General features: G+C 39.9%; 1 protein-coding gene across 1 annotated transcript in view; it reads right to left on the reverse strand.

Annotated features, from left to right (window-relative positions):
- LOC101443496 (olfactory receptor 7A17-like) overlaps positions 1 to 10,027 on the reverse strand; it is a 38,801-nt gene extending 28,774 nt beyond the window's left edge. The window contains exon 1 of the mRNA XM_058307653.2: positions 9,913 to 10,027. The gene's annotated coding sequence lies outside the window, so the exon portion shown is untranslated. The remainder of the gene's footprint in view (positions 1 to 9,912) is intronic.
- Between the last annotated feature and the right edge of the window lie 249 nt (positions 10,028 to 10,276).

The following is a 10,276-nucleotide window of genomic DNA, read 5'->3' on the forward strand; positions in this document are numbered from 1 at the left end:
ATGACCTTGAATAAAAGGGTCAACTTGGACCAGCAGAATATCTCAGTCTACATATAATACCATGAGTTAAAAGTGCTTTTTTGTAAAATGTGGTATATACACACAATGGAATACTACTCAGCTGTAAGAACAAACACACTACAAACACATGTGATAACATGGATGAATCTTGAGAACCTTATATTGAGTGAAGCAACCCAGACATTGAAGGACAAATACTACATGACCTCAATGATATGAAATAAACAAGCTGCCCTAGATAGCAAGAGACTGAACGATAGGCTTACAGGAAATCAGAGGGTGGAGGAAGGATATGAGCCGATGTCTGCAGGGGTGGAACTTAAGACAAGATGGTGGTAAGTATGAACACAAAGAAGAGATAAAATGGGGGCAAGGGGTTGCCTTTGGTTGGGGCTTTACGGGTTTGAGGGTGGCTGGGGAGGGACGGTTGGGTAATGTTGCCCAAAAACGGGGGGAGGGAGGGGTAGCATACGAACACAGGAGAGGGTTAGGAGGTGTTGGAGAGTAAAATGCCAAGAAAATAATATCAAAATATAATAAAGAGGGTTACCTGTTTAGAATGCTCGGAGGGGAGGGTCTGATGCAGGACGGGCTCCTGGGGAATGTCTAAATGCTCATTCTGCCAGAGTGGGTGACACCATGGGGTAGAATCCCAAGTAGTGAGAGTGGGGGTGGACCCACATCCTGGGGAGAACTAATGCCACCAAATAGAGGGAACTCTATCCCTCAAGAGAAAGGGTGACTCCCAGGGCATTGGGGCAGATGAGCAAGTTAGGCCCTAAACACTATTCCATCTATCTCTGGAAGTGGCCCCCCAGGAAACGGAGGTTGGCTGTCACTGTGGGCACCAAGGTGGAAGGGAAAATGGACGTTAAATGTGTGGAACCAAAGTAAATGGGGGGCAAGGGAGGAGTTTCTTGAGAGTACATAAGGATGGATATAAAACATGTAATATTACACCATAACATATAGGAGACGACAGACTGATAATGTAAACCATAATGTAAAACATAGGAGAACTAAAAATATAAAGAACTGTGTATCCTAAAGTATGCACCATAATGTAAGCACAGATATTACCATGTTAGAAAGCTAATATCTCAGACTCTGTACATCACCTTAAGTAAATATGATGTGAATAGGGTGTAAAAGTATCGCTGTGGAAGGAAAAAGGTGTTGTGGTGGATGTATGGGAGTGCTGTATATTATATATATGCATTGCTGTGGTCTAGGACTCCTACGAAGAAATGCTGAATAATTGGGGGGGGGGGGGGAAAGGATAGGATGTGGAATTTTTTCAAGTCAACATTCTTTATCTAAGTTCTTTATCTAACTTTATCCAAGTTCTTTATCTATCCTTTAAACCCATCGCTATATGCCATTCCCTAGTAAGGGACCATGACATTATATTGGGCTTCAAATTTCGGGGAGTTCTGGATCACAGAGTGTTTCAACAATGGCAATGGAGGGATACTGGTATGGGATACCAATGACAGGTGATATATGGCTGACAGGGAGCTGTACAGAACATATGTCCAGGGTGCATGGTAATGATTGGATATACTCATAGTGGCAACAATTAAAAACCCAGCAGGGGGGGTACTGGGTTCCTGGCCAGTGGTGCTCTGTCGTGGTCCCTAGGGGAGCAGCAATAGTCTCCCAGGTACAGCGGCGGGGACCGGGAGGGAGTGAGGGTTCAACAGTGAGCCCCTGATGCTAATGACTATGCTTGTGAGCTGATAAACCTAAAATAAGAACAAGGCCTAGAGCAACATTGTGCCTGGGAATTTCCTCCTGTCAGCCTTCATGTTACTCAAATGTGGCCAGTCTCGAAGCCAAACTCAGCATGTAAATGCAATGCCTTCCCTCCAGCGTGGGACATGACACCCAGGGATGAGCCTCCCTGGCAACGAGGGACCACTATCAAATACCAACTGATGATGCAACTGGAAAAGGACCTTATATGGAAGGTTCAATGCGGATCAGCAGAATATCCATGTCTACATAAAATAACATGACTTTAAAATGCTGTTTGACCTAAAGTAAGGGGGAAATGGAAAGGAGAAATGAGTTTATATGGCTACGAGTTTCTAAAAAAGAGTCTGGAGGCTGGCAGAAGGATTGCCCTCATGCACAACTGAGCAGAGTCAGAGAGACAGATAAAGCAGATACAACCCCCAGATATTGGTTCCTATGAAGGCTAAAGAGACCCATGAGAGTTATGGTCATGGCCGATGGGGTTTACTACCAGGGCAGATGGCCCCTCTCTGAAAATGGTGTTTATGTGTGATGAATCTGGACTCAGATGGGATCTCCCTTCATAAGACTTTCATACTAATCTGCTGGAGGTGCAGTTAACGTTGGGGTTTAAGATATAGTTAGGGGATTTGAATCTCTGGACTGATAATGTGATAGCCAGGTCCTGAGCCTCAACAGACTCCAGCACCTACAATCTGATTTATTGGACTTACCACACTCAGCTAAGATGGAGTTGAAGAAGGACAATCACCACACCATGGAGCCTAGAGTGATTACAACTGAAAATGGGAGGATGGCAGCCAGCATCCATGTGGAATCTGAGCCTCCTCTTGACATAGAGGTGCAATGGACACAACCAATCCAATGTCCACATAGAAGAGGTGGCATTGGATTGGGAAAAGTGGACATGGTGGACGATGGGTATGGGGAAGGGCAGGAAGAGATGAGAGGTGGGGGCGTATTTGGGACGTGGAGCTGCCCTGGATGGCACCTCAGGGGTGATCACCAGACATCGTGGATCCTCACAGGGCCCACTGGATGGAATGGAGGAGAGTATGGGCCATGATGTGGACTATTGTCTATGAGGTGCAGAGGTGCCCAAAGATGTACTTACCAAATCCAATGGATGTGTCATGATGATGGGAACGAGTGTTGTTGGGGGGGGAGAGGGGGGGTGGGAGGGTGGGGTTGAATGGGACCTCACATATATATTTTTAATGTAATATTATTACAAAGTCAATTAAAAAAAAAAGTGCTTTTTTGACCTGAAGAAAAGGGGGAAATGGAAAGGACAAATGAGTTTATATGGCTATGAGTCTCCAAAAAGAGCCAGGAGGTTATCAGAGTGGTCACCCTTATGCACACCTCAGCAGAGTCCCAGAGACAGACAAAGTAGATACAACTCCAGGTATTGGTTCTTCTGAGGGTTACAGAAAAAGACCCACAGGTTCTATGGTCATGGCAGATGGAGTTCAGTGCCATGTAGTTGACCCTACTTTGGAGTTTGTGTTTCTTTGTGTTGGAGCTGGACTCAGATGTGATCTTTGTCCACAAGCCTCTCCTGTTACTTTTATTGGATCTGTAGTTGGTGCTGGGGTTATACCCAGGGGACCTGAATCTCTGGACAGACCATGTGATAGCCAAGCCCTGAGCCTCAGCAGACTTGCAACTCCTACACTCTGGTTTATTGGACTTACCCTACTCAGCTAACAAGGAGTTAAAGAAGGTCAGCTGCCACTCCTGGGAGCTAAGAGTGCCTACAACTGAAAGCAGGAGAATTGCATCCAGCATCCATGTGGAATCTAAACCCCCTCTTGATATAGATGTGGAGTGGACACAACCATTCTAAGGTCCACAGGATGGAGAAATAGACTTTGGATTAGAGTGGACTTACTGATATTCTATTCATGAATTATTGTGATTAGTAATCTAAGAAAATGTGGCATTGGTGTGGAGAAAATGGCCATGATGGCTGCTGGGGGTAGGGAATGGGAGGAAGAGATGTGATGTGGGGGCATTTTCAGGACTTGGAGTTTTCCTAGGTGGTGCTGCAGGGACAGTTCCCAGAAATTGTATGTCCTACCATGGCGCACTGAATGGGATGTAGGAGAGTGTGGGCTATGGTGTGGACCATTGACCATGAGTTGCAGCGGTGTTCAGAGATGTATTCACCAAGTGCAATGAATATCTCATGATGATGGAGGAGGTTGTTGTTATAGGGGGAGGAGTGGGGTGAGTGGGGTGGGGGGTATATGGGGATCTCATATTTTTTTTAATGTAACATTAAAAAAATAAAGACCAAAGGAAAAATAAAAAAATAAATATACCATAAAAAAAAACAACAAAGTAAAAGATATACAGATCACATAGACATATACGAAAGGAATTACATCATTATTAGAATATGGGTATTTAGGGAAATACACAATTTTAAAAGTTAGATACCACTATACAACTATTTGAATGGTTAGAAACCCAAAAGCTGACAATTGCAAATGCTGGTGAGGACGTGGTGCAACAGTAACTCTCATTTATTGCTTGTGAGAAAGCAAAATAGTACAGTCATTTTTTTTAAAACCTAGTTTTTTTAAAAACCTAAACATAGGCTTGCCACATAACCCAACACCAATATGTCTAAATATTTATACAAGTTACTTGAAAATTTACCTCCACACAAAAACCTGCACAATTTGTTTATAGCAGTGTATCCATAATTGCCAAAAATGGTAGGTAATGAATATACCCTTCAGGTACATGGATAAACAATACACAATACATCCATTGAAAGGAGTATTTTCCAGTGATCAAAACAAATTAGGAAAATTTGGGTGGCAGATATAGTGACATTATTGTGAATATAAATAACAGCATTGAATTGTATATTGGAAAGTGATTAATATGGAACATTTTATGTTGTATATATGCTACCAGAATAAAAGGATTAAAAATCATAAAATTGTACAAAAGAGTGAATCCTAACATAGACTATGAACTATAGAAAAATGTATAAATCTCATAACAGCATTTCATTTATCTTAATAAAATTATCACATTAATGTAAGATGTTAAGAATAGGGAAATCTGTGTGTCTGAAAGGTATATGGGAATTCTGCACTTTATGCATGATTTATCTGTAAAAACCTCTCATAAAATAATTAAAATCTATTAAAAATACAAAGTAACATACACCATTAATTCAATAAAGAAAACAAAAAAAATTGATCATATGTATTGCCACAGAAAAACTATTTGACAAAATCCAATAACCATTCATACAAGAAAAAATAAGCAAACAAAATTAGGAATACATATATATAGTATCCATACTAAGTTGGGAAAGACTGAAAGGTTTCAGTTGGATCAGAAACAAACAAAAGATGACATCTTTCATCACTGTTGTTGATAATCATCCGGTATATAGCAACCACAATAATTAGCCAAGAAAAATAGAATAGGCATCCAAATGGGAAAAGAAGAAGTAAAACTGCCACTACTTGCAGATGACATGGTTTAAACATATAAAAAAATCCTCTAGAATTCACAAAAATACTGTTAGAGCTAATAAATATTATCAGTAAAGTTACATAAAAGTTTCTTATATTCCTATACCACAGTGACACGTAAGGAAATTTAAAAAGCAGTTTATTTAACAACAGCATCAAAAAGAACAAAATAATCATGAAGAAATTCAACCAAGGAGGTGGAAGATTTGTAACTTGAAAACTGCAAACCATTGCTGAAGCATATTAAAGAAGGGAAACTTGGGAAGATATTTTAGGAAGGTAACACAAATGAAAACTTATTAATTCATAAATATATGTTAGAATTAAAAAGAAAAAAACTTATTTAACACCATTACTGATTCATGAGAAATTGTTAAACACTGCAATTATGCCAACTGAAAGTGATATGAACAACATATTATAGTAATATCAGAAAATATTTTTGAAATGTTCATTTTCCTAAATTCAAGAAATATTAAAATAAATCCTGGATTTGTTACATATAAAATTCAACACTTAAAATATTGTTTAATTTTAAATTCCACATACTTCTCAATTTTAAATACTTTTCACTACTTTAAAGTTTGAAGAATTATTACACATTAATAATTGATGAAAACATGTAAACAGGGCCACCCATGGTCCCATTCTCCCTCGGCTTCAATATGACTAATCTGGCACCAGCCTGTCCCCAACTTACCCAACTGGAAAATCCCAACCTTCTGTAAACCTTCTGTATATTCATGTCACAATTGTATATGCTTTCCCACTCTCTCTTAACCTATCAGAATTTTACATGGAAACAATCCTGAACTACAGCATGCCTTGATTAGAAAGTTGCTTAAGTCTTGCTTAAGCATTCCATGAAAAAATTAAGAATAAATCTCATGGGAACAGTGCAGAAAGTGAAATGTTTTGTGCTCCCTGTCTAAGAACAATCTTCTCAAAGAATACATGGCAAAGCCCCCTCCTCAGGAGAGACACAAAGAGAAAGCTTTTCATGCAATATGGAAATATCTAGGAATAAATCTAACCAAGGAATAAAGGACATGTACTCAGAAAAAAAGAAAACATTGATAAAAACAAATCAAAGAAGAACTAAATAAATTGATAGACATTGTGTTCACGCATTAGATGACAAATATTGTTAAGATGTCAGTCATACCCAGAGCAATTTATAGAATCAACACAATCCCAAGCAACACCAACAACCTTCTTTTAAAAGTGGAAGATTTTCTTTCTGGAATAAAGAAACTGTTCTCTAAATTTTTGTCGTGATGAATACACAACATTTTGATTATACTAAAAGTCAATGATTATACACTTTGGATAGATTATATGATATATGAATATATCTCAGTAAAACTGCTTAATTAATAAATAATCATGCAAGAATAACCAGAAATAGCAGCTATGTACAGCAGAGGTAGCATAGAGATATTGAGAGTTGAAGAATTTTCTTGTTTAATGAAATAATGAAAATGTTCTAATGATGATTGAGGTAATGAATGAACAACTATGTGATTATACCAAATACCATTGATTATACACTTTGTATGAATTATATGCTTTATTAGTATGTATCAATAAAATTGATTTGTTAAAAAAAAAACAACAGCATGGTATTCCCACAAGGACAGACATATAGATCAGAAGAATTGAGTTGAGATGTCAGAAGGAAACCCTCATATTTATGGCCAAACTTATTTAACAAGGGGGCAATTTCACTCAATTAGGAAGAAATAATTTCTTCAACAAATGGTGCTGGAAAAATTGGATCTCCATTTGCAAATAAAAAGAATTACTGCTACCTCACACCTCATACAAAAATCTTTTTGATGCTGTTGTTAAATAAACTGCTTTTTAAATTCCCTTATTTCTCACTGTGGTATATGAATTTTTATTTCATTTCAAAATAAATGAAAGACCTAAATATAAGACACAGATCTATCAAATTCCTAAAAGGAAATATAGAGAAGCATCTTCAAGACCTTGTGTTAGGCAATGGTTTCTTAGACTTTATATGTAAAGCACAAGCAACAAAAGAAAAAATAAATGGGACCTCATAAAAATTTAACTTTTTAGTCATCAAAGGAATTTATCTTGAAAGTGAAAGAACAACAATTTATACAATGGGGAAAAATATTTGGAAATGACATATTCAATAAAGTTTTAATAATGTAGAATCTATAAACAAATCCTTCAATTTAATAACAAAAGACACCAACAAAATTATAAAATGGGAAAATGTCTTGAATTGACACATTTCCGAAGAAGATATATAAATGGCATAATGCACATGAAAAGATGCTCAAGGGAAGCGGACTTGGCCCAGTGGATAGGGTGTCCGTCTACCATATGGGAGGTCCATGGTTCAAACCCTGGGCCTCCTTGACCCGTGTGGAGCTGGCCCACGTGCAATGCTGATCCGGGCAAGGAATGCAATGCCACGCAGGGGTGTCCCTTGTGTAGGGGAGCCCCATGCCCAAGGAGTGCATCCCGTAAGGACAGCCGCCGAGGGCGAAGGAAAGTGCAGCCTGCCCAGGAATGGCAGGGCAAACACAGAGAACTGATGCAGCAAGATGACGCAATAAAAAGAGACACAGATTCCTGTGCCACTGACAACAGCAGAAGCAGACAAAAAGAACACCAGCAAATGGACACAGAGAACAGACAACTGGGGTGGGTGGGGGAAGGGGAGAGAAATAAATAAAATAAATCAAAAAGAATGCTCAACATCATTATATTTAGGGAAATGCAAATCAAAATTGCAATGAGATACATCTCACACCATGAGAATAGCTACTATTTTTTTTAAAACACAGAAAATTATATGGGTTTGAGAGGATGCAGAGAAATAGGAACACTCATTCATTGCTGGGGGGATTATGAAATGGTACAGTCGCTGTGGAAGACAGTTTGATAGTTCCTCATAAGAGTTAAGTATAGAATTACCATATGAGAAAGGAATTCATGTCTCCTTAAATTAAGCCTTGTCTTTTCATCTATGTCTTCTTCCCACTTAACTATTACCTTGCAAGAATATTCCAAAAGTGTGGTACAAACTCTTCCTTAAATCTTCCTCCTTCTGAAAGGCCTCCAGTGCCACAGGACCTGGTATGAATCCTGCAGGCTGCCATTCTCCTGGACCCTACTTCTCATCCACCACCATCCCTCTGGCAGCTCCTGCCCCAACCTGCAAGCTCCATTCTTTCCCGTGGGGTCTATACTCACTTCCACCTGGACGCTCACACTTAGGCACACTTATGTTTTCTGCTGCCTAGAATCTCCCACCTGCTTCCTTACAATACCCAATACTTCAGAACCATTTTCAGACACTTCCCCAAAACCAGATTGTTGTTTGAAAACAGCATTACTTTTGTATATACTTCTGTATATAGGCAACCATTGTACTGGGTCTGGAAACAGCCCTTTCAAATGTAATTTGGAATGAAACCCAAGCTCCTGAGATGGCTACTGTGCCTTGAGGAAGGTCCTGTGGCTTCTAATGTCAGGGAGGTCAGATGATCAACCTCAGCTCCTGGCCATGCTGCTGCTAATGAAATGCATATTTGCTCTGTGTAATGCTCACACTCAAGTGTCAAATGGGCCTGGGAATGCTGCTTGTTAGTTTTGTTTGCACAAACACTGGATTGTTACTGAGGACATTTTGTGCACTTAAATCATTAATAAGTTGATTGCATTTATGGCTGTTTGCATTTACAGTCAAACAAGATTTTCTTGAGCAATGAGAGATGTCTCATCCAATCAGATGATGGCATTACTCAGAGAAATGATGATTTCCGCAGTCAAAAAAGGGAATTATAATCACTAGTTCAACCAACCAATTCCCACAGGGGAATTCATCTCGGCATTCATTGGAGTTCCTGTTTTGCAGCCTGCCCTATGGAATTTAGACTTGTGCAACCCCATAGGTATGTAAGATAATCTTATAAAATTTCATAAAATGTATACATGTCTCCTGTCAGTTCTCTTTCTTTAGAGAACGCTGACTAAATCACTCTGGGAAAGGTGACTTGTGTGTTTGCTTCAGTAAAACAGGAAAGGTTCCCTGGCCCTGCTCGCTTCTCCTGTGTACAAGGCACTGCCACCTTGTGGGATTTCTTACTTAAAGGACCACGTGAGAGCAGGTAGCTCATTCAAACCACCACAGTACAAGAAAAATACAAAACTCAACCCCTGGCTGCAGTAGTATTCAAATGTAGAATTCGCTATTTACAAAAAATAAATATTATACCCATAAAACAAGTATTTTTTTGGTTTTATATACAAAAAATTTCGAGAATCCTTTCATCCCCTCAAATATACCTTCCCACAAACCAGGGCTAGCCTAGCTTGGCATATTCAGTTTTGGGATCGCTAACCTTCCTGACCAGGTCGACCAAGGTTGACCCTGATGTTGGCAGGCCTGTTAGTACTTTCTCTTTAGGAACTTGAGTCCCTTCTTATTCCTTTGAAGAATGGTTGAGCCCCGTTATTGGTGTTTGTCCCCATGGGAAAGTTCTGCTTGGTCAGGAGAAATGATAGTTTCCTGAAAACTATCAGATTCTCTGGAACTGGGTGAAAGGGTGTGTGTGCCCTCCTGTTGCCCTTTGGGGCCTGCCCTTACCTCTCAGTCTCTCTGAGGTGCTCCAATGTCCCAAACCAGGAAAATAACTGCTCGCCAGGCACCAGGTGGTCATAGGTGCAGCTTGACTGCAGGACCTGGATCTGTGAAAGGAGCTGGTATTCCTGGAATGAGAGGGAAAGAGCAAGTGGAGAAGAGGCCATGGTGGTTCTGCTTGGCAGGACAGCGGCTCCTCCAGTGACAGGGACTTTGCTCACATGGGCTCCCTCTTCCATCTGCACTCTCCTCCAAGACCTACCTGTTCTCAGATCAGGAGTCACACAGCTCCTTCTCCAGGAAAAGGTCCCAGATACCTCCTCCTGCCCCACCCTAGTGAGGCAGGTCTACCTCATCTCCTTGAATAAAT

Source organism: Dasypus novemcinctus, chromosome 11 (genome assembly GCF_030445035.2).
Source record: "Dasypus novemcinctus isolate mDasNov1 chromosome 11, mDasNov1.1.hap2, whole genome shotgun sequence".
Lineage (NCBI taxonomy): Eukaryota > Metazoa > Chordata > Mammalia > Cingulata > Dasypodidae > Dasypus > Dasypus novemcinctus.